Source organism: Lutjanus erythropterus, chromosome 18 (genome assembly GCF_056507025.1).
Source record: "Lutjanus erythropterus isolate fLutEry1 chromosome 18, fLutEry1.hap2, whole genome shotgun sequence".
Classification (NCBI taxonomy): Eukaryota; Metazoa; Chordata; class Actinopteri; order Lutjaniformes; family Lutjanidae; genus Lutjanus; species Lutjanus erythropterus.
Window position 1 is genome coordinate 22,801,801 of NC_139334.1, and position 25,985 is coordinate 22,827,785.

Here is a 25,985-nt window from a genome sequence, read left to right on the forward strand (position 1 = left end):
GGTCAGGTGAACATGTAATTTGCCATTTTACAAGTGTTGTGTATTTTTGTTGTTTTTTATTTCATCACTTCTGTTTTTTTTTGGTACGTTGTTTTTATTCATACTGTATTTTTTATCTTGTGCCCTCACTGCAAGTCAAGTTAATAACACAGTCTGAAGTCTGATATTTACCAAATTAGCACACAATGATGTCCACAGTGAAACATTGTGATGGATGATGATATTGTTTTGTTGTTGTCTCACATCCCTGCTGGGCAAGCGTCCGACATACATCACCACGCTGGTTTAAAAAGGCCTTCATCTCCACACCATATCTGTAACATATTTCTGTTCAGCCTCTAAAGTTGAAGCTGGCCAGTAGGCTAAACTGGGGAAGCTAAGCTAAAAAAAACAATAGCGTGAATAACAACAACACAACTGAAAGAAACACACTATTGACAGTCTGCAGAAAAGACACACTGCTGCCACTAATGTAACCGAGAATCTTGGGTTCACCTAACTGAGCAGGATTAAAAAGAAAATAATAAATGGGACATAGAAACATCATGTTAATGCTAACCACAATACAAATACATGGCAACCACAATACACATGTACACAAATACATGGCATTCCTGCAGTTTTAGTCCATGTTGTGTAGAAATATGTTTCAGATGTCACTGATGTTTCAACCCTTACTTGAAATGATCATTTCACACACATTACAACCAGCACTGTTGTTATCTTTCTTCATGAAATGAAGCCGTGCTTTGGACCGTTTCCTCCCCTCCCTCATGACCTGCTCATGCAAGTAGTTGCACAAGTTCAACATCACTGTTTTGTAATGCGCACCTGTCAACTTAACATGCTGGCACTGATAAAAGGAACTGATAAGATCAGATGCACGCAATTCCGATGGATCAGACAATTTGGAAGAGGTTCGCAAGTGGAACTATCAGGGTGTTCCGGTGGTTGCATGAACAGGATCAATAGCTCTGCCAAAGGACAAAAGATTATTGATAGTGCAGATAACACAGAGAAAGTTTCAAAAAGGCTCAAGAATAGCTACTTTAGCATTGCTGCACAAATTAGTATTTTCTGATCTTTTAAAGCCTAGGGCAAAGTTTCAGCTCACCACTAAAATCAGGACTTAAGAATAACTGAAAAACAAACTAAACTTACAGCGTTTGTTCTACCAAGAAACAAATTTCAGGGTCAAACTGCTGCTAAGCTAATGATAGAGAGCCAGAATTATATTACGGGTATAATAAATGCATGAAACGGCCTGATTATGTATGATGCATCCAGGCAGTGATGTGGTGGAGGTATGACAATTGACGGGTGCAGTCCTATTCAGAGTAATAAATCACATCCAGTGCTGGAGGCTTGAATGGTGAGACAGCCCAAACACCTTGACAGAAAAGCATGAATCTGGTTTGACAAAGTACCTCTCACCAAAGCTAATGTCTTTCACAGTCACTTCTCAACCTTCAACTGTGAAAGAGGCTGATGATAGTGGCTTTATCACTTCTCGCATTTAAAATATCTCTGCTGTTTCAAGGCAAAAATCAAACAGCGATCTCATGAAGGAAATTAGCAAAATGACACTTCTGCAACACATCTTAAGAGCTCTGAACTAAACCAACAACTATACTTTTATGGCAACAGGGAAGGAAATGACATACAGCTTATATATTATTTCATTGGTGCCTAAAGAAAATGTCTCTCTCTTTCTCTCTCTCTCACTCTCACTCTCACTCTCACTCTCACTCTCCCTCTCCCTCCCTCCCCTTCTTCAGGGAGATCAGAGAGTGCCGGGTCAATCACACTACAGTGCCACTGCAGCTGGTAATGATTCAGCAGCACTTGTAATGGTGACACTTCAGCAAGGGGGATGCCAGTAGCCGTAAGGGCTCAACACTTTCAGCCCTGACATATAATATTTAAAGCAATGAGAGCCTGTTTATACCTGGCATTAGCACGCGTCTTAGGTTATCTGAGCACAAGTGGACAGTTTTAAGTACGTCAGCTCAGACAGGGCACCAGAATGCGTCTCCACATGCGTCTTACATGACCACTTGTGATCAGATCTCACCTCCCCAATCTACATGCAAGTAATCATGTACAACATATATGCTTCCAAAGATGGAATAAGCTGTTGTTTTTATCCTTAATTTCGAGCTCTGGTCTGAGTGATTGGATGTCAATGCATCCTAAATGTGTCTTAGATGCATTCGCACATGTACTTAGAGTTGCACTGGGCATCATATGATTGTTTCTTTAAAAAAAAAGTTTTACAGCTCTACAAAGAGGATTCAGTAGGTGATGTGGAAGGAGCTGGTCTTGCAAATATCCTTCTGAAAACTCAGCTAACACACACAAACACACACACACACACACACACACACTCCTGCTGTCATGGTCCCCGCTGGCCGATTCTTCTGACAACTGTAACCTGCACTGCATCGACTATAATTGGCCATTATCTCTAGAGACGGAGTGTAGTGAGCCCCTGTTTCCAATACTGTGGGCCACAACTGTGCTCTGTTTGAGACAGAAAAAAACTCAAGACTGTATTCACTACTAATAACATCAGGAGGGAAAAAAACACAAGACTTTATAAAAGAATGGTTGCCCAGATACTGTACATGTCCTTCCGTATGTGTTGCCATCAATAAAGCCAATCGAGACTTGTATGCTATTTCTGTCTCTGTGCAGTCAATATTTCAGGATATGAGACAGTGATCCTGCATCGCTGACTAAAGCTGGGTATTAACACTTCCCACTGGGGCCACCTAAGAGAGGAATATGTAAATTTATAAAATGAGATTAAAACAGAACAAAGCAGAAAAACAGACAAAGAAAATCAACAAATATGAAAAAGATGAACAGAAAGAATTGCTTTGGAGAATAACCCAGAAAGAACTGTAATCCTTGCGTAATATATTGGTCAATTACAGGGAAATAACCTATAAAACAACTGAAGACAGTCTGACAGAGATAAATGCATCCTGATGCTGTAAAAAACACTACGTAATACTAATTTGATTCACTGTGCTGCTGGTGTGGAAAGGCCGAACAGAAAAGCTGGCTTTGGTGTGTTTTGTCAAACACTTAGCAGCTGTTTGCAAGTCAATGCCTTTATTGTCATGATAATTAAGCTACAATACATAATTAGCCTTTTTTTTTACAGTGTTTGTGTGGCCTCAGGTAGGTAGCTGGCACAAAGCAAAACATCAAAGTCAACTGCTGGTGAGAGCACAAAGAGATTCAAGCTCAACAAGAGGACAGAGTGTCAGTGGGACAAGTTCATTACAAAAGCAGTAAAATGCACAGAACAACAGAGAGACATAAAAGACATTTCAGCAGAATATGCCAGCCTCTAAATTATGCTTATGAACTTGAAGCCCAAATGAGGTTTGTAAATTTCACATAAATGTTGCTACAAGTCTATGCTCAAACTGGTGAAAGATTGTTTTTCTTCAATTAGAAAAAAAAACAAAAAGACTCCCTAAAACCACGATGGGAGTACTCTCAAATGTCAGTATTTCTCCAGGAATGGACTTGATAGCTTCAAGAGCCAACATGGGAGCCAATAATTATAGGAAAATGATCATGTGTGGTTCCCGCATGAGCCCTTTCAGAATAATTTAGTCCCACAGCATTTCTTTGGCAATGTCTCCAACAGTCTTACAGGATAACAGATAACAGGTATGGGTGCATTCTTGATGGGTTCCCACATGACAAGAGTGTTATTACTTGTTGTAGTTCATGGTCACACAGATGCATTTATTTACTAGGCCTGGGATGATACACTTAACTCCTAATTTGATATTATCATGGCACGTGGATTATTGCAAGTATTGCAAGTCACGGTTATGAAAAACGTATCCAAAAAAAAAAAAAAAAAGGATATTACTGTGATCACAGTGCTAATTTACATTAGCACATCAATGGAAATTTCCATTATATGTTAGCATCAAGCTAACAGTTAAAAAATTGATTCAGGATTCCTACAAAAAATGAAAAAAAGGATCATGATACCTATGGAGTAAAATGTTTTCTACAGCTCCTAATATTTACTCATTTTGGGTCCCATACAGACAGTACTGACAGCTGTATTTCCAAAACTGGAATCTGGAACTTTTAGTCCCAGAAACTGTTTGAGTTTCCATCATGAGCTTAAGACCCACAAAAATTGGAATGTTAGTCTGCTGTATAAAAGTGACAGCTGTTTTGACATCTTATTTTCATGCCTGTCCTCAGCACAAATGCTCGGTAAGGCATGAAATTTGCTGTCGGTCCATCTGTTGTACACTTTGTTCTGTAACTCTATGTGCTGAAGCACAGTGAACAAAAAAGCATGATAATTGGCGGGTGCAAACTTTTAAAAATGGTGGCTGAAATAAAACGCTGAGAACGCCTCCAGTCAGAAATGTTCAGCACAGCAAATCCACCCCCAAATCTCCTGCACTTTTGCAAAGTAGTATCCCCTGAGCTGGGACTTTTGGACTTTTAGACCCTGGTCCCTGCGGTGGAAAGTATCTCCAAAGGTTCTTCATCCCTGGAAAGTTCCTGCGGTGGAATCTTAAGCCCCAGTCTTAAGCAATGGACAAAATAGAAACAACTAAACATTAACACGGATTATTACTTCCATTGCTCAACATTTCTGCAAAATAATTCTAATTCTAAGAGCCTCTTAAAGTAGAAAGCGCAGTCACAGACAGATAACAACACACTCAATGCCACAGGGAGTGTGTTCCCTCGGCATCTCCTCAGCTCTTCAAGCACACAAGCAAGAGAGTAAACTCAACATACTGTAAGAATATATTTTGGAAGATTAGACTCCAAACAAATATTCAGTATTAAAGCTAAATCACCGCCCTTGAAGCAAAGAGCTCGGCAAGAGTGAAGGCCACTTAAGAGAAAACTACCCACTTTATTACTTAATGAACCGTTGAAGGGTTGGACTGAAGAAAATTCAAAGTATTATTCTCTCTTTGTATTACAGCCACAGGCTCAGCGGATGTACTGCTCTGCAGAGCTCAAACTGACTGGCACAAACTAAAGCTGCTTAACTTTGTCTCTCCAGTCTCTACACATACAGATACAGTAGCCGCTGACTTGCTGAGCTGATGTTACACACAGCTCAGGCTGAAATAGATTAACTTTTTGTCTCTTTCTGTGTGGCCACATTCAAAAGTGGTCCTCACGCTAAAATCTCAATTATTAAAAAGTGATCGAATGCCTTGCAAAGCCCTCGCCTTTACAAGGTTGGTTTCCGTAGCAACATAACCAGTACAGACCTCAAGTCATTTTCTGTTCACTGGCCATTTATCACTTTTATTTTTTCTAAAAAACTGTGTATTTTGACACTTTCAGCTTGCGGAGAATTTGACCCAAATCAGCCTCAGTTGTTATCCGTAACTGTAAACCAAGCTGTGTTATCTCCTCAGCTCTCTGGCACACTGTGGTCTGCTCAGTGTTCTTTTACCACCACATTTTGTCACAGTGTTAAGATGTTGTAAGGAGGAAGAGGCAGAGTGTGTGTCTCCACTCTTCACTCATTTGTGGTTTATCCCTGAAGAGCTCTGCAGCAGTGTCAGGGGTGAACACTGGGCGCTCAAGGCTGGCGGACTAGTTTAACCCAGATGGCTTTAAAAGGATTCAATTAACTCGAATCTTGGCTGACCTGCTGGCCAGAGGGATCATCCCATCATGAGCGGAAAATGAGAGTGTCAATCCTCCAGACAGCAGGTCAAAGTGACACACTGAATTCAGCAAAACCCTCATACCATGCTTTAACTCCTCTGACTTTATGCAGCTATGATGTTTGTGCAAGTGTTTTGGGATTATAAATGAAAAGCTGGTGTGCACAAAACAGCATGGAATGATTAAATAAAAGTGATATAAAGAAATCCTTAAACAGACTGATGACATCTGTCAGAGCTGATTTAAGCGATTTCCAGAAAATGCCAGAAGAAGCACCTGGTTAGTCGGCATACAGCCTCCAGACATCTTCACGGTATGTTGTAAAATACATCACAGCAGCTGAAAGTGAGACAAATAGCCTGCAATCAAGTCAGACAGCTGCATGTGTAGTTCAGAGCTGGAGAACAACTCAGGAAGAGACAGTTTCCCCACAACTATCACTGCTTACTCTGACAATAAAACGCTGGGTGAACTCAGGTCTTTACATGCAACACAGAAAAGTGTTGTTATACAAAACATCTGTTATCACACTGCAGACAAGGTAGGACAAAGTTATTCTCTAACTGAGCCCTCAAAATTCTTATATTTTGCTAATGAATATTTTAAACTGTCTTTAAGTATTGTATTCAATGTGTATTTAAGCTTTTAATTGCTGGGGCAATGCAATATTTCTAGCAGGCGTATACTTATTAGGGCTGAACAAAAACATCTAATTGTGATTATTTTGGCTGTTATTGCAATTGCAATATGATTTGCAATGTTGAGGTAATAAAATTTTTACTTCATTATGCTTATTTTGATTGAAAAACATGTTAAAACGACTACGGTGTGATTTATTTATTTATTTATTTTTTTCAGGAATCTGTACCAACTAAAGATGGTTGGCTTTAAGTCTGTAGAATCTGATTTGTAGGACAGGACATCTCTGCCTCACAACATTCACATTCACAACATTTTGCCTTTAACAAATATTGCACCTCCTGCAATTTCGATAAAATTCCGATCAATTGTGCAGCCCTAATACTTATGTATCTCTTGTTCATAAAATTCAGCAAAGCAAACAAAAATAGAAACATATCTAGGCAGTCCAATAAAGCTGCCCGACAAGTGTCCACGTTTCAGGTAATTTTCAGGTCGTGGTGATGCCCCTAGCGTTTGCTGGATGATTAATAATATGTTTCTGTGGTGTGACAAACTCAGAACACACATTTATTGTTGCTTTACAAAATCTTGGAGCTGACCTGAAATCACAGCGCGATGATGCACTGGAGCCATACATCCCTGAATGCTATATAAACTGGACCATATTAGCCTTTAGCATTAGCAGTGCAAGTGATGAGAAGACTGGTTCTTTTAAGTTACCTGATTCTTTTCATTCATCTGCCACAAGCGAACTGCATGCACAAAAAAGCTGGTATGTCCCCACTAAAATCAGAAAGAAAGAAAGAAAAAATTAACAATTTTTCTAATGTCTTGAAACAGCTGCCTTTGTGTTGCATATTATGGATTTCATCAAATAAACTGACCAAGGTCATATGCATTATGTCTTTAAGATTCAGTGAGAAGCTGTATGCGGCTATATAAGTATAATTAAGGCAGAAGCACTCACAGGAATGGCTTAGCAGCACAGTGAAAGGCAATGAGTGGTTGTAACAGACATATGATGTACTTCTGTAATTAAATATAATAATATAGTGCCTGTCATCACAAACCACTGGAGGAAAACTGGTAAATCTGAGGACTTTTCTGTTCTACAAGACACTCTGGCGAGAGGCCAGCATCCAGTCAGCGGTTCAGTTCTGAATGAGCTGCTCAGTTTTAACATCCTGGGGCTGCAGGGCCAAAGAGGTCCATGCAACGGTATGATTAGTAAAACATGCCATCTTTAAATATTTCAGTCATCCCAGACTTTTCTGCTTGTCATACCAAGCACCAACTATGTTTTTTAATAAAAAGACTCCAGTCAGGAGTCCTGCTGCATAAGATAGGGCAGTGCTTTTTCTACATACTGGTATCTGATTGCAACAGACTGGCAGTTTCACAGTTCAGATCTGCAAAATACATCAAAGGGAAAAAATCACGCAGTGGGACAAATAACTGATGGAAAAGTGTGAGAATCTTTTAAATGGGCAGAAAGAGACTGATCTTTGCACGGGGAGACAATTAGGGAGACAAAGGCACTACATTTTCACTAACCACATTTTTATTACTTAATAAAGCTCAGTGACACTGATATTCATTCAACTCATTCCAAAAGTCAGGCAGTACGCTGACAGGCATCCAGCTGTAGTGAATAACCAGACATAGATCATACTGTGATTAAACCCTTTATGGTTCACAGGACTCTGATTTCTCCAACAGCCTGACATGACATTATGCGTTTGTTAAGTGAGTTAATATGAGAAAGATGTGGCGTTCTGCAGGAGATGTCTCATTTATACTACAAAGTAAGAGAAGGAAACTGAGCGAACGGAGTCGTTTTTCACAGTGATGATGAAACACCGTGCTTAGCACGAGCTCTATTAGGGGAGTATTCAGAGAAAAAAAACAGAAGCGACCTTTAAAATCAAACCACAGAACGAAACTAGCCTAAAAAAGGAAAACCCAGAAGTGCTAATGGAGCATTCATTGTTTTTGGTTTTTTTTTATAGCCAGAGCAGTGCCTTAATTTAATTATAACAGTGCAAATGAAACTGGCTACGTGCAGTTGTTCATTTACAGAAAGGACTGGTTTAAGGACTGGTTCTGGTCGTATAGATTCCTGGCCTGGAAATGGGGCAGGAGTTTTGGCCCATCTGCAACAGCATCAGTCATCAAAACACACCGGTAACAGTCAAGTGTGTAGGTGCTATGAGAAGTTATGTGTGTAAAAATGTGGATGAATTGATGTCTATCATTTAGTTATGTTGTACCGTATAAAGTATTTATGCAGGGCTTGACATTAATGCTTGCTCACTTGCCCAGGGCAAGTAAAATCTGTGTTTATGCAGTTGTCCAATTAGGCAAGTGAAAACATAAATGTAACTGTGTGGCAGCTCTTATTTCAAACACACTGCACTATGGAATAAGGACAAACCATATTGTTTTTGGCTTCCAATGGTCCACTAGCCACCTACCACTGGCCAGTGCCTCCATTATATGACATCAAATTTATTGCCACTGTGGAGCTGTCCGTTACACTGAACTCAAAGATAGTTAGTAAGTCGCTACGAATCATTGCTTTTATTTTATTTTATTTTATTTTTTTTTTTAGGGATGCATGATTTTTTTTCAGCCAATAATTACCTGCTTCTCATGGCCTATACCAATAAGATACAAGAAATTCATAGAACTTTCTCTTTGTCCATACCTGAGGGTAAGGTTTTTATGGTTTAGCGTTCCTGATATGAAGGCAGACAATTACTAAACTGTATTTCCGGAGCAGTGGGGGCTATTGTTTTCAGGATAATGTGTTCAGCTTTGCATTGACAGACAACTAACATATGTAACTCGTCGCTCGTTATTGTTAAATTACAACGTTATGCTTGTCTTGTGCTCCTGCAGTGTTCCTGCAGCCCGCCTGAGGTTCTTTGCATCTGGGAAGGGGGGGGGGGGGGAAGAGACTTGCTTCAACCCATTTAATATATCATCTATGGCTCCGACTTGCTATTTGGACTGATGTACTCACTTTTGGACGTCCCATAGCTACAAATTCCTCCTTAAAGTTGTTCCTATTTGCTCACATGTTGTATGTTTAAGTGTTTTGTAGGATATTTATTTAAACATCCACACAGTTGGCATGAAAAAACATTGAAATATATGGAGAGACTGTTTGTTTGATTACTATTGCAAGAGGGTTTTGAAACTCTTTTACCCCATTTGCACCGCAAGGGGAAGACTGTTTTTAAAGACTGATGTGAAATGAGAAGATCGATCTCCTCAGCACCTTAAAATTGGCTCTTACAAACTGTTTCCAGGTTTATTAAACCACTTTTCTAAAACAAGAGTCAACTGAGATAATACATTTACTGCAATCATTTGAGAGGGCAGTACAAGACGTGCATTTAATCTCTCTCTGCATGTTTCACCTTGTGCTTCTGCAGCCTTTACGTTAATGTGACGGCATTTAATTAAGTGCTGTGTGGAAAACTTAATAACATTCCCTTTTATACAAAAGTGATCTGTGATTATTCAGACATGACACCATTAGGTTTAACTGCTGTCAGATTACATGCATAAAAGGGACTCTGAACTTATATTCCTCTGTGCCTACTGTTCGGATGTGTGAACTATAAATGCTTCAGATAAAATGTCTGATAGTCAGCACAAAGCATTAGAGACAAAGACAGTGAGGCAGTCATGGACAAAATATCAAGACAGATGCAAACCAAACAGGTGCAGATACACTGGAAGAGTAGACACAAGTGATCTGCCTGTGAAAAGAGGAACAGAAAAAGATGACACAGGCACACAGTAACCTGCATGATCCATACATGCTGCACCAACAACCAACTACAAACAGGAAGTTTGGGCGTTCTTGTGAGTCAGCAGACCAAAGGCATTTGTCACATACTTGCAATAGCTTTAATTCATATGCAACTCTCAACCTAAACTGCACGACGCCTCGCATAACTTCTCACAAGGGTTCTCTGTGGTTGCAGAAATTAAGTCCTGTCAACTGCAGAAGGGCAGAGCTGGTAGAGCTCCAGTTTGGCCAGGCGATGCTTTCAATCTAGCACCTGCCAGCTCTGATTAAAATGGCAATAAAGTGATGATAACACCTTTTACAACACGGGGCAAATAATAATTTAAATACCTGTTCTTCACTTCTGCACCATTCAAAAACAAGTGCCTAAAACTGATACAAGGCAAGTACTTATGCTGCTTTTAAATTAAATTATGTGCATTTTACTGATCCCTTTACTCATCCAACATTACAACAGTGCTTAGCATTAAGGGTGCCACCAAATTAAAGACAGTACTTTCGCCAACTGAAACCATTCTGCTGCCATAAATGCATTACGGTCTCTCCTTGTCCCTGAAAAATGCAGTATGCAACACTGAATGTGTGAATGGCCAAATGTGGAGCTTGTGTCCGTGGTAATTTTGAGGTGTTTTCACTTCCAAGAAGCAAAAATAAGGAAGTAGTCCTTCTTGTTTGACCACTTATAAGTATCAGAAAATGTGTGCAAGTCAAAGTAGTATCAGTAAAGGTGATTGTATTAGAACTGAGATTATTAGTAGATAGTAGTAGTAGATTAAATGCAAATGCAACTTCTTAAACGTGAGTGTTTGCTGTTTTTTGGTTTGTATTACAGCAAACTGAAAAGTTTCAGATTTTGGACTGCTGGTTGGAAAAAAAAAGTTTTCAAATGGCAAGAAGTAGTTTGCAATCACAGATTTCTGAGGGCAGCAGGAACATCAATATACTGTCACCATCATATAAAGTTAAAATGAGTAACCTTCCTGGGTTCCTAAGTTAATGCTTTTTTTTTTTTTGAATGGGTCAGAAATCTACTTGCCAAAAGTAAATGTTTTACTTGCCCCCACACAAAATGTCTTATTCATTAGCTGTCATCAAGTTACACCAAAACACAATACACTGTGATAATCAGTTTTGTGGTTACCTGACTTGCCTCACTGTTCATGTTTCAAAAGCAATGTCAAGGCTCAGTCGGCAGCCCTCTTAGCTGCCAAGCAAGCCAGATGCTGTCAGCTGTTATGGCACGTTTTTCAGAAACTTGATATGCCGATTTTAACCACATTGCTTTCAAACTTGTGGCAATCTTGTGCAATACATTGTTGGTGTTTTGCCAACATCCTCCCAACCAAACTCAATCAGGCATTCCCTGTTACAGATTCCTGCCTGCTTGCAAACAATCACTTATTAACACATCCAGTGTATACAGAGCAACATTAACATTCATTTGGAGTTGTGTTTTCTGGTCATCTGGTGAAGGCAAATGCACTTGTCACTCTCCATTTAGCTCTGTTTTTGGTCTCTACCAACTCCCGAAGGAAATATCCAGCTCTTAAACCTCCAAAAGCTTCACTATGTTCTGCAGATAGTCACAAACTTTGTCTTTTTGTCATTTGGTGCTGAGAAGGGAGCTTACAGTGTTTTTTCACTGAAAACAGCTGTCCACCATGGCTAAAAACATGACATCAGATTAAAGCACCTTGAATATGTCTGGTTCTGGTTCTGGCTCTTGGAAATTGTGATGAATTTTTTTTTTTCAAACAATTAATCGAGAAAGTAATCAGCAGATTAATCAATAATTAATATAATTATTTGCAGCCCTGGTGACAGGGTTTCTACACTTTTTCCACTTCACAATTCCAGGCTGAAATTTCCAGACTACTTTGTAGATTCTGACATCTAGCTTTCTTTTCCCATTTCAAATCTTTAGATCAGGCTTTCTATTTGGGATCGTCAAGCCAGCCCATGGAAAAGGTGCATTCACACATGGTGGCCAATGCATTGGCATAGGATGCATAGGACATAGCAAATTATTGGAAAGGAGAATCTTCTTGCGTGTTTTAGTCTACACAGTTTGTAAACAGATAATATTTAAAAACACGACTATTTCTGACTGATGAAAAACAATAATTAAAACATGATTTGGGGCATCTAGCATTAGTATTTGAATACACTTTTTATTATTAGAAATTATGAATTTTATATTTTAGAAAACAGAATTGGGCCAATATTCTGGACTATACTTTTCCATAAGCGTTTTTCTTTCTTCCCAACACTTATCCTGACCCAGAAATTACTTAAGTCAAATTCCATACTGTGTAGGAACCCTGTGGTGATGAACTGATGTGTGCGACAACATTTCCCTTTTAACATCTCAAGGCTTATTAATGAAGTCACGATTGTCACAAAACTCTTTGTGGCAATAAACTCTTCAACTACAACAATAAAAGAATAAAGAGACTCTCCTGCTTATTAAAACCTCTCCACAATGAAGGCCAAACCAGAGTCTGTCTTGTGAGCTTGAACCACAATCGGTCCCTCTGGGCCGACGCTACGAGCTGAACCACAAAGACAATAATTGCACTTCATCATGCTGCCAGCCTCCATACATACTGAGACCAAAGAGCCTTGGCCTTATAATGTGGAACAGCCTTGAGGCCGACTGTGGCCGTCTGGTTTAACCAGATTATGATTATGTCACACGGGAGATTACCCATCCGACACAGAGAGTCACAGAGTCAAGACACATAGACGCATACACACACAGCCATCTGTTATTGCCACAAACTACTGTAGACTCACTCGCTGCTGCACACAAAGCCTGATCTTAGCAGGGAGGAGGGGAGGGGAAGGATGCTGTGTGAACTGCACAAACTGATAAGATCTCTGCTGAAAAACAGATTTTTTTTCCACCCCAATCTCCTGAGAACTACCTCTGTGAATAAAGGATAAATAGATCATAAGAAAAAAAGGGCAAGGCTATGGAACAGCATAAAAGAGACGGATAGAAGAGGCAACGGATGTTTCTCCCCCCTCTCTGTGCAATGGCTGCCTGCACGGCTGCAGCAGCTGACGCAAAATGGAGCCGCGAGAGCAAGGAGGGAAGGGGGGGGGGGGTTCAGGAGAGTGAGGGGGCAAATGGGAGGAGGGGTAAGGTGGGGAAAGTGTGACAGCAGCAGAGAGGGGAAGAGCAGCAGGAGGAGAAAAAAGAAAAAAAAGAATCATTTGTTCTTCTCTCATCTGTCTGGGCTCCTTCTCTCACCTTGGCCCCGATTTTCAGTCTGCCTCATGTTCACTTCTAACAGACGGGGGAGAAAGAGGGAGGACAGGGTGACACACACACACACACACACACACACACACACACACACTTACACACAGCCCTTGCGGAGGCCATTAGTTCTCACACCCATTATTACTTCCTAATGATGTAGCGGCACGTCAAAGATTTCACAGGCGCAGGAGAAGCCTGCTAATCTGAGCAGGCAGATGTCAAAGCAAAAAAAAAAATAGTAATGCTGTTATGTAGCAATAATGTAGAGACTGCTGAGGGTAATAATGACTGCCCAGATATAGACCGAGGATGAGGGAATCAGAAGAAGAGGCTAGTGAGCTCTGAATGTTTGAATGAAGCAGATGGCTGATTTAAAACAATGCTTCGAGGAGGTAGAGTATGTAAATCCCAGCCAGGTGTCTGACACAAAGAGAAGGATGATGATTTAAAAAAGCAAACAGCAACATGCTGGATTCATAGTGAGCGGTACATTCAATAATGTTTTGCGATGAACCTCTCCTGCTGAGGCAATTCACAACAGTTTTTGACTGCTGGGGGCCATTTGCATTTTAGACTACATCCACACTGAAGATGCACCAATTGGAATTTTCTTGGCCGACTGATGGGAGCACGATTTCACGAGATCTTGGAAGAAACATGATTTCACGTGATTTCATGGAAGCAGATGTAACCAAACCAGGGACAGATGCGGTGCAACAGTTTGTTGTAGTAAAGCTTTGCAATGAGAAAAACAGGCAGAAAGTTGGTCTGCATTAGAAAATGTTCATAGATTGGAGCTATCTTCTGCAACTCCGTTACCGAGCACTAGCTGCCTTTACACCTCCCTCCAGTCTTCACCATAGACTGGAAACTAGCTAGCTGTTTTCACGGTAAGGTTTTTTCTACAGATTTGCACACTGGCTAATTTGCTGTTCCTCTGTGTTAGAGCTCCAGCTAACAAAGATGGATGCTGAACCCCCTCAGACCAGAGGAGACAGTCAAAGTTAACTGTTGTTCAGTGACACCATCAGCTGCTCAGCTGTTCTGTCTTTATTCTGATACTGAACTATGTTGCTAAAGCCGACTTCATGCGAGCATGTGCAAGCATGTGAGTGAGTGTGGCTGTAACTAGAGCTGTTGTGGCTGTGACATTACCATCTGTGTCGTTATGTGCATTGCATGACCATCATGCAGGGCATCAATATGATTTTGACTCTTACAGAAGTGGAGATTTTCAGCATGAGGTTACCAGCATGTGCCTTACTGGTAACCAGCCTGTTCCAGTCTCTGGCTGGTCAGTCGCTGCATCCCTAATCCACATTGCCGTTTTTGGAAATGCACATTTAGTAATGCTACTGGTCTCGTTTCAGTTTAAGGACTCCAGCTGAGACTTTTGGAAACAATGACGCAGACACCCAGGTGCACTTCCTGATTGGATCTTATTAGGCAAGATGCTTCATCCCCTAATTTGTCACACTCCGACCCTTACAGACGCTTTGAGGCCGGCTGTTGCTTGATCACCTCAGTTTTAGTTTTAATACTCTTTTAAAAGTTCATGTTCATGGATGTTAAGTTTGTAACTGATCTTCCTCTGCTTTTTAATCTGTGCCTTGATTACCCCATACTGGACTGTCAGCTGAGTCAACAGTCACGGTAGCCAGTGAGCATTATCTAATGTTACTGTTGCTTTTGTTTAACTACGCAAGGAGACATTCAACCATTCAGTGGTGAAGATAAACAACTGGTCAAAAACTGATCTGACGTTCAGGATTACTCTCGGACTTGCCGCTGACAGCTGCCGTGTTGAAACCACAGCACAGCTAACGGTTAGACAACACACAACAAAGAGATCATAACCCCAGAGAAGAGCCAAGACAAATTCCATGAGGCAATGAGTCGTAGAAACAAAATTCAGAAAATGTAGCTGACAGTTTGATAGCGGTTTCATAACTCCTGTCATTTGTGAAATATAAATACTAAACTAAAAAAGTAGAGTGTCATGACCATAGATTTAAACTTCAATACAAAACTACTAGTATTAAAAAAATGACACTGGAACTGCAACTCTTTCGAGACCACAACAAAAAGAAAAGACATATTATTGCTGATTCCATTATATGGAATATTGTATTTTATATTGTATTTTATAATACTTAGATACTTGTCTTAACAGAATAAGCAGTTTAAGAAATGAGCTGAGATTCTATTTGCTTTAAATTGGCCTTAATTATTATTATTAATATTGAATAATTACATAAAATAATAAGATATCAAGTGATCATGGAAGTGATCCCTTGTAGTTGTATACAGAGCTGAAAAGGTAAGGAAATTAATTCATTAGTTGGTCAACAGGTCATTTGTAAATGTATCTGGATTTGGTAGGACGAAACAAGCTATTTGAAAATGTCATCTTGGGGCTTTCAAAACTCGCATTGGACATTTTCCCTATTTTATAGACTCAGTGATGGACTGATCAATCAATGGAGAACATAATCAGCACAATAACAGTATGAAACAGTTGAAAGATAATGAAAAATAATCACTAGTTTCATCCCTGCTCCAGAGTTTGTGTATTATTTCTTATTGTCAAACTGCTTGGCCCATTGAATCTTTGGCAGTTCAGTTGCCAGGCCTGGCTCAGCTAAGAACACAGACACTCTCAGTCGATCTCATTCAAAATGCCCAAGTGGAGAATCAGTATTTACTGCAGGTAAATCACTGTAGACTGTAGATGAGGGATGTGAATCACTCACACATAATAAGATGTCCAAAATCAAGCTGAAAGAAATTAGTTGATTGATTGATTAGTTAATGGACAGAAACTCTGCCTGTTCCGGCTTCAGTTTGTTGAAAGTGAAAATCTGCTACATGTCTGTGTTTTATATTATTTAAAGTTTAATAACTTTGAACTTTGGACATTTGGTCAGACAAAACAAGACATCTCAAGATGTCACCATGTCTCCTCAGAACTTCTAGGCATTTATTTGGCATTTCATAGACCTGATGAGTAACCAAAAGTTAAATAATCACTAGTTCACAATAACTTTGGTACTGCGATGAACATGCGTTCTTTTGTGAGGCGTTATATTGTATGACATTTAGGTACGATACATCACTAAGTCATCTGTGAAATTGCAAAATCACGTTTAAGAAAGTAGGAATTGGTCATATAGTCCATTCATTACATTTTTTAATTATAAAACTGTAGAGACAACAAAATTTCATCAGCATACAAAGTCTCAACCTTCTTAACATACATATAAACAACAGCTCTATGTGTGAACATTTGTCTTGTTACATTTAACACTGTTAGCCTTGCTGGTCACCACCAGAAATACTAATTGATTACAGTAATTATTGATATTTTATTAATCCAAAACACCAGTTAACCATTGTGTCTAAGATGTTATAGAGCCTCTGGCCATAAGTTCGGGCCACAACCCTGGCAGTAGTCACTAATGCCCCGATATAAACCAGCAAGGTGTAATGGAAAGATGATATCTCGTAAAACACAGGCATGTGGACGTTAACCTGCAAGAAGAACAGGCTGCTGGTGCTAGCATTGCTAATGCTTGGCAACCCAGTAAGATATTATTTACTGCCCCAGAGTGTTTTCTTACTTTTAGATGAGTCAGCTAGACTGGAAAATTTGTCACTTGGAACATCTCCAATCACATTAGTCAAATAATAATTATGTCTGGATGCTGAAGTCTTTCAACTACTGTGGATGTAGTTCAAACAAGATTACACAGTTTTAGAAAGCTGTTCACAGCAGGTTTGTCAGATACTGTCATACTGTTTGCTGTACATGTGGATAATGCTTGCAGGATAATGCTGCAGCCAAAGGGGAATAAGGAAGGAGGTTTACAGTTAAATAATCTGTCGGAGTCAGCCGGTGCGAGCAGGGAAACCCCTTAATCCTCTGTACACAGGCCGAAAGAACAGATGGGGTCTGAGTGATACAAACTAATGATGTCTCGGGGCAGGGCTGTGAGGAAATCTAGCCCGTCACATCTCAGACCTCAAAGGGATTCATCTGAAATCCGTGGAAACATGAACACTAGATAACACAGTTTGTGCCACGGTCGCTGCATCAAACCAACTTTCTAGTCATGAATCCTTTTTCTACTTTAAAGTACTTTTCCAGACTTCAGTTTTTATGTGAGACGATCAATTTGTTTTTGTTTTTTGTTTTTTTTGTCCACAGTGAAAAGTTTTTCATGATGTCTGTTTCCAATACCAATAAATATTTGGCACATTTACAGTTTCCAGACCTGCAAGGAAGCCCTGTCGAGTAGCTCACTTTGCTGAAATTTTCCTTCTTTTTTGTGACCACTTCATTTCCACTCTGTACAACCACAGAACTGCTTTGGCACAGGCCAGTGAATCAATATTAAGTAAGTGTACAAATAACACTGACCGCTGAGACACACACAAACACTGCAACAGCCAGTGCTGAGGAGGTGGTATTTGCTGGGGCTCCTGAAGTTGGTTGTTAACCTCGACTGTATAAATGACACCTAAAGGATTTGCGGGTCTGGTCGGGGGCCAAATTTAGATCTCGCTGCTCTCACAAACTAAAATAAATCCAAATAGCGAGTCAAACCACTTCGAAGCCATGTCGAGAATTTACTTTACAACCCTTAAAGCCTCTATGAGCAACATGTCAATTCCTGCCTTTGACATTGGACTCTTTAATGCCCCAAAAAGAGATCAATAATGCATCATAATCTCTCTTTTCCATTCATAAAAACCACAGACTGTAGTCCCTGAGGAGACACAGATATAATTCACGCGTATCAATCAATGTTATGCAAATCCGGCACTTTCAATTCACTTCCATACTGTTGGCTAACGCTGCTAAAGAAATTCCTTCCACCCAGGAATTATAGGAAACAGACTAATGAACAGTATTTGGTGAGCTGGCTTTTAGTTTTCATCCTGGAACAGCTTTTCAAATGATGTAAAAGCAGCCCTTTAGCCTGGCTTTTCTTTAAATGTTTTAAAATTCTTAATTTTACTGTATTCACATATTTATTCCCTGTTGTCTACTTAAAACATCTATACTATTTAAACTAATGGTGCACCATATAGGATTTTTGTTGATATCTGATGCAAAAATCTTTCCCACTAATCATTTTACATATTACAATTGCAATTTCAGTCATTAAAAATGTCAAAATGTCTCACGCAGCCATAGCTGCAGCCCTAGACATGAGCACATATTTTTTCACAAGTGCTAACTAACCTACTGAACTAGTTAACTGCATTATTGAAACATATTGGCCAATTATCTGTATTATTATTTCACATGTACAGACCCTCTTGTGAGCCAAAATGGATCATTTTGCAACTTCACAAGCACAAGACTCTGACACACCCTCCATCTCAGAAGCCACTTGTAAGAGTGCAGAGTGAAGCTAATGCACCCATCATTAGCCATGCTACAACTGCTGCTGACTTGTCAGCTACAGGTAAGCACAAACGACAGAAGACCTTAAAATATTCAATGCAATGAACCGCACATAGCAGGGGGTCTCTGCTCTGTGTCTCTATCAGCTAAGGAGTCCATGGCCTGAAGAAGAACATCACGTCTCTCCTGTAGTGGAAATGTTCATGCCTACTCTTACTGTAATGACCCACTGGCAAATATAGACATAAAATAAACACTTTCTAAAAATGTAAACGTGATGTGGCTCCTACTCACATGATAGACACAAAGCAATTGTTGCAAATAGCAACTTTGCAATCAGTTTCGGACACTTAAAAAAATCCCCACTAGGGCTGCAACTACTGATGATTTTCATAGTCAATTAATCAGTTAATTGTTTTCTTGATTTGCATAAAAATGTCAGAAATTTGAAGACTAAGGTGACATCCTCAAATGTCATGTTTTGTCCACAACCCAAAGATATTCAGTTTACTATCTTAGAGAAGTAAAGAAACCAGAAAATATTCACATTTAGGAAGCGGCACTCCATTTAATTCTGACTTTTCTTTAAAAATTACTCAATCCAATTAATCGATTAACAAAATAGTCTGGGATTAATTTAATAATCAAACATAATGGCATCACGTGAGCACAATCAAAGCATTTTAGCAGCTTGTCATATCAGCAGAAATTTAGCAATAAATTGTATAACTTATTAGCTGTTACTAAATAACAACAAAGACTAAAGTTCCCTAATTAATAGGTCAAGTTGTCTACAATGACATTAAAAACACTTAAAATATGTGTTTTCCACTACCTTATAATGTGTTACAATCCAACCTGTTAAATAGGGGCAGGGTATCGAAGTGTCGACAGAAATTTCTCTGCACAATATCTGTCATTTTTTCTAGCATATAAATGTATTATATTAGATGTGAATGTTCAGAGACCTGCATCAGCTCCTTCTTCACACAAAGGCTCACTGTTCACACCACCTTAAACTCTCCCCTGCGTTCAATGTGAGTGAAGCGCTGGTGGCAGGCTGTTCTTTGAGCCGTCTGTCTGAGGCTCAGTCTTTAATAAGGTGTTCCAGTCTACAAAGCTCCACTTTACAGCGCTGATGTAAAAATGAACTGCTGTCAGTCTCAACAGAGCAGGCAATACAAACACAGGCGGGAGCAACCCTTCCTCTCTGTCCAGACAGCAGAAAGCAGACGAGACAAACCAAAACATCCATCCAAACATCTTGTAGTAAAGTGGGGAACTGGACTTTTTTTCCTTTGAAAGCCAAAATAAACCATTTTCAGTCATTTCACCATCTATTGTGACTTATTGTGTGACTCATTTTTCATCTGATTCTAGCTGTTCAATGTATCTGCACTACCTGTTTTCCTGTTGATAAACACATCCAGATAAAACATCACATCTATGATGTAAGTGCGCTAATAATAGCAGCAATTTCATTCCTTTATATAATCTGAACTGTAGCGGGAAACTTACCGCTGCTTTGGCATTTTAATTGGATGTTTTTCAAGTGATGGAAATGACAACGCAGTAATGTTTCACCTATTATGCTGCCAGTGAGACGAAAGTTGGTGGTGGCAGTCGGTTTGAACAAGATGAAAAGGCACCAAATTAACACATTATCACAAATCACATTCACACTATTCTGAATAACCGTAATTACCTTGTTTATTTTTGTGCTGCGTTACCATGGATTTACATCCCATTGAGCCATTGTGTGGTTTATGATTTATTTGAGGCTTCTAACAACAGTGCAGAAAACACTCTTCAATACAAGTAGCAAAACTTGGATGTATAATCACTGGGCTGCATGCACTAATGTCATTCTGCACAGCAGCGAGGGTCAAAATATCCAAGTTAACTAATCATAAACAAAGTGCAAATTATTAGCTGAAAAATATACTAAAGTCAAAATTAAAATGTGAAGAAACACTTTTCACAGTTTACTATGAAAAGGATGTTTGTTATTTATTAATTAACAGGTAGGCAATAATTTAATGTGGCTGTTGAAATGCTCTACAGACTGCTGCTAGTTTACCCTTCAAAATTACATCATATTTTGTTATGTAATTTTTCTTTGCCAGTTTAACCTGTAACATCAGAGACTTAAGAGGACCACATGCATTTTATTTGCATTGAAAATGTTCTGAGATTTTTAAAAAGGAAAAAAAGAACATTTGTGGACCCCATATTTTTATGGAAGTGACTGTTTTTTCAGGGCAAGGTGCAACATTTTCAGTGTTTGATTTCGAAGTAATTCAAAAGTATTTTGCAATCCAACAAATTACAGTACTTATTACAAAAAATAGCGATATAATCTGTATTCAGTAACTGAATGCATTTCAAAGTAATCTGACCCAGCCATGCCGTTTAATGTGCTGCAACAGAGGAGCTAATTAGCGATCCAGCCTGCAAACTGACATTAGCAGAACATTGTTCTCTGGCAAATGTGTTTTCGGTCATTTGTTCACCAGAATCTAAGGTGCAAAACAAGACATATTCATGTCTATAAATTAGATAAGAATGAGACTTTAGCAGGAAAGCCAATAGAGTGCTGCAGGCATGGTGTATTTTTGTAGACCAACCCAGAACTTGGCATCACGGCTGCTTCCCTTAACAAATAGCCAGGATTTTTCCACTGAATCCTGGATAGTGCAAAAAATAAGATCTGTGGCAAATATTAATATAATAATATATTGACTGAATATATATTGACTACAATCACCAGAAGCAAATAGCTAGCATTTGGCTATAAACAAACTACACCATGGTTGCTACGACTGAGACTACCACTGCAGTCTCATTTAGTCTCTTGTTAGCAACTGATGTTTTTAAAACACGTAAAAGCTTCAAATTTCACCAGTGGGGTATTTATTGGTGTATTCTGTGTTGTAAAACAAAATGTTAAAAAATCAAAAGAGCTCAAAAGAAGTGCTAAGTGTGACCACCTGCTCTGTCTGTGATAGAAAGCTGGCATTTCTGATTATGGAAGATTTAATTGGCTGTATATAAGCAAGGTTTTCGTCTATGTCTAGATGCCTGAACAGTATTATTTCAAAATAATGCAAAACTAGGGGCGACGACATGTAACCAAAAAAATACAAATTTTTCTCTTTTTGTCTCTTATGGTCTCTAATAAGACAGTATGGGCCAAGTGATTTACAGAGCAGGTATGTGTGCTGTAAGACAAAAAAAAAACTATTTAATTTTAGTTGGACTTGGAGTGTTACTTTCCACATCTGCTCAGCGAGATCACTGAAAAGCCTGTTAACCTTAGATTTTCAAGGCCAGTGGAGCCAGAGGAGTCACTTCAGCCAAAGCAGGAGGCTTTGTTAAAAAAAACAACTTCATCCAGACTCAGCCAGTATTTAAGTTTGCACTATAATACAAGCAGTAAAGCCGTACAAGGAGCCAAAGATCAGCTCACAGTGCTGAAACTCATAATTGCTCTAAAGTATTTCAGGCCAAACCCAGGTCAGGTTTTGAGGTTTTTTTTATGAAGTGTCTTGATCTTGGAAAAGTAACGCTTGGTATTGTTTTCCTATTCTTTGTAAAACTAGTAAGAGCCAGTGCCAGCCGGTAGCTTTGGCTGCATCAGCAAACACAGTTATGTGTTAGCTGCAGGTAAAAGCAGCCTGCTCAGCCCTGCAACCACTGAGCCATGTAGGAATACCAGAGAGACATAACAAACCTCTAAAACACACACATACACACACATACACACACATACACACACACACACACACACACACACACACACACACACACACACACACACACACACGCGCGCGCGCCATGACGCACCTCGTCTCATTACTGCTCACCCTGACAGCTGAAGAGCATTACTTAAACAAGGACCCTCTGACTACAGATTCTTTTCTGGGTTTGGAAACAGAATCAGTTGTCATCATATTATCTGACCCATCATTATGTCAACACTGCATTACTATGTTATCTGACAACACGCAATTTTCCTCTCTAATCAATCTAGCGATGTCCAACATCCTCACATTTAGCATTGTAACAGCGCTGGTAGTGTTGTAAAAGATGAGCCCCGGCCATCTGCAGAGCACAGCTAGCATGCATTATCAATTTGAACACAAGCCAGAGATCCATGTAATCCGTTTTGATGTGTGTACACAAACATCTAAAAGGGAAAACTTCCCAGCCAGTACACATGCTGAGGTCACCAGCTGGTACTGAAGCCTCGCCGTCCTTGTTGAGTTACAGAGGGCTTGACGATTGTACTTGAATGCATGTGATTAGCAAAGATCTTGAAGTTTGTTTTATATGCTGCCACCCTGTACTGACAGCCTGAAAGAGCCGATAACTGCAGGTCAGCAGTAAAGAGTGCACACTTGCCTGGGGCAAGTAAAATGCCATGTTGGGTTAGTAAATCTAGCAACTCACTTGGCCAACTGGACTAGTTGTAAAAAAGAATTAAACTATATTGATAATCCATAAGAGCTCAACTTTTTTCACTTGCCTGGTCAGGCAAGTCAGTCAGAAACCTACTAACCTGAAGTTAATATTTACTTTCCTTGTACAAACTGTTTAATTAGTGGCTATTAAAGAACAACAAAGTTTACTGTCATGTTTAATAGGGACAGAGGGCAACGCGTCATGCTCTGAAAAACCACGCCCACCAGGGGGGGAAAGATTGGTGTCACAATATGAAACCAAGTGCTTAAACGCTCCCAAATGACTGTAGCTCAGTAAAAACATAAGAGGGGATCATTTAAGCACCCTACATCTACCAGAGAGGGAAAGTTAAACTAACAAACTCAATATTTCCAGTAAATCTCAGTGTCTCCTCTCCTTACCTTGCTTTTCTGTGAGAAATGATACCACTGAATCGCCAGAGGTGAAACCTTTTTTTCTTTCATCATTTTAACCTAACAGAGATCAAACCCAGAACTTTTATAATTGTATTATCTTACATTTCTACAGTGTGTCTGGTCAAATTAGCAACTATAATCTAGGCATAACTTTTTACTGTGTCTGACTGTTACCGAGTGTCAGGATCCCACAGTTTCACCATGCATTTCAATTATCATGATATATATTTAAAAAACACTTATTTATTTATTATAAGGCTTCATTATACCCTGCATTTTTTTCAAGATTAGACTTTTAGTGATCTTTACTGATTTACACAAACTGTTTCCTTTCCACACACAATTTTATAAGCCTATCATCAGCAAGGTCTTATATGGTTCTTTTTATATTATTTAATGGGCCTATTTTGTATTTTCTATAATTTATTTATTATTATTTCTAATTTCTTTATAGGTTTTATATATTTTATTATACATTATTTTAAATAATTAGAATCTGCATTTTAAAAACACACTCTAAATGTGTTTATGCATGTTACTGATATTCTGAGATGCCATGTGGCAAAAATATTTTTATTTCATTTTTATGTTGTTCTTTCACATACAGTATATATATGAGGTGGTCCCCAGTATATTTTCTGTCTTGTAAGAGGTCCTTGAGAGATAAAACTGAGAACCTCACCAGTATCAAATGCTTTCATAACCAGTTAAAAACTCTGCGTAGAAGCTTTAATGAAATGTACTTCTTGGCCAGCAGCTCTTCACTCTTTGGCATCTCTTCATAGATGATCACACTCAGCTGTGCATAACATTTCCAAACAATCAATATTTAACTTAATGGTGCCTGAGTTTTCTGTGTAAGTGCAATGGCTTTGAAAAGGTCAGAACAAACAGGTGACACCACTCTAATGCTTGTGTAATGAGGCTGCAATGAAATAATGTTCTGTAGGCCAGTTCATCTACATATTATGTTGAAGCAGCAACACTTCGAAACTGTGAAAATTGGTTTAGTTAAACCACAAAAACCTGCAACTATGTAAGATCTATGCCAACTTGTCCTGTGCAAAAAGGAACTGTGCAACTTTGTTTTCAAAGTGTAGTTGTTTTTCTTTTCATTATTTTTTGTATATAATGTATTTTTTGCCTATGATGCTGCTGCTGTGGATGAATAAAAATAGGAGAAAAAGCTCTGAACTACTGCTGAACCTTGTTTCAGCAGGCTATAGTTATGTAAACAGATTCATCTTGGCTTTTCAACAATCTTATTGCTGACTTGACCTGAGCTGCCGAGAACGAAAAACGTGTCAAAGCAACAGAGCTAATTACACAAGAGGAAAGTGAGGAAACCACATCATAAAGAAAGCCTTAAAACAGCCAGGGGTGACAGAAGTGTTTCAGAAACTATGTTATGAAGGTCTGTTTGCACACTGGCACAAGTAGACATCAGGGCCGACAATAATCGCAATACAGTGGTATCATCATTTCAATTAGAAAATAGATTTTATATGAATTTTAGCACATAATATATATGCTATTTATGGCACAATCATAGCATTGAATTATAGGAAGACTTCAGGGGCTGCTGGTACATTGACTCTCTCTTGAAACATTTGACCAAATCCACCTATATATATCTGCCTTTTTCTATTATTTCCAAACACATAATTATGAAAAGAACTTTACTGTATTAATCTTACAAAATTCAGTCTGACAGAGTGGAGTTCTCAAATTACTGTGTTAGTTTCATTGCTCAAACATGTGTTGTATGTTTAACCCTATGAAAACAGACCTCTTGCAGGTGGCCCCGAACCGCACCAGGAGAGATCATTGTTTGCATAATCTTGTGTAAATCAATCCAAAATAAAAAACCATAAGAGCTACAGCATTTGTTCTTTTTGCAGCAGAATGCTAAGGCTCCTGTCTTCCTCTGCCATTACGCTGTAGACACAAAAAAAATGTACCAACTTCAAATAACTAATGTAGGGTTAAGAAATATTTGTTCATGTTTCTATATTTAGAAATCTGTTGGATCGATATGTTTTGTGTGTTTTAGTAAATTAGGATGGGGGAAAAAACATGTCAGATTTTTGTATTCTTTTTATTTCTGACACAATTTAAATACTAATATGAAGTATTATGGTTTATTGACCAACATAACCGTTTTCTTAGGCTGTGAAGATTTTAGGCATATGAAGACACTCAGTGTGTAACAACTGCATGTCCAAAATGAGAACTGCAGTCCAAATATGAGTTGGACCCATAGGCAGT

General features: G+C 39.0%; 1 protein-coding gene across 2 annotated transcripts in view; it reads right to left on the reverse strand.

The window, feature by feature from the left end:
• Nucleotides 1-25,985, reverse strand: part of stag1a (STAG1 cohesin complex component a) — a 60,246-nt gene that overhangs the window by 29,472 nt on the left and 4,789 nt on the right. Inside the window, exon 2 of one of the 2 annotated variants that reach the window (XM_084741981.1) lies at nucleotides 7,054-7,116. The exons of the other annotated variant lie outside the window; for it this stretch is intronic. The gene's annotated coding sequence lies outside the window, so the exon portion shown is untranslated. The remainder of the gene's footprint in view (nucleotides 1-7,053; nucleotides 7,117-25,985) is intronic. 2 annotated transcript variants of the gene reach the window in all.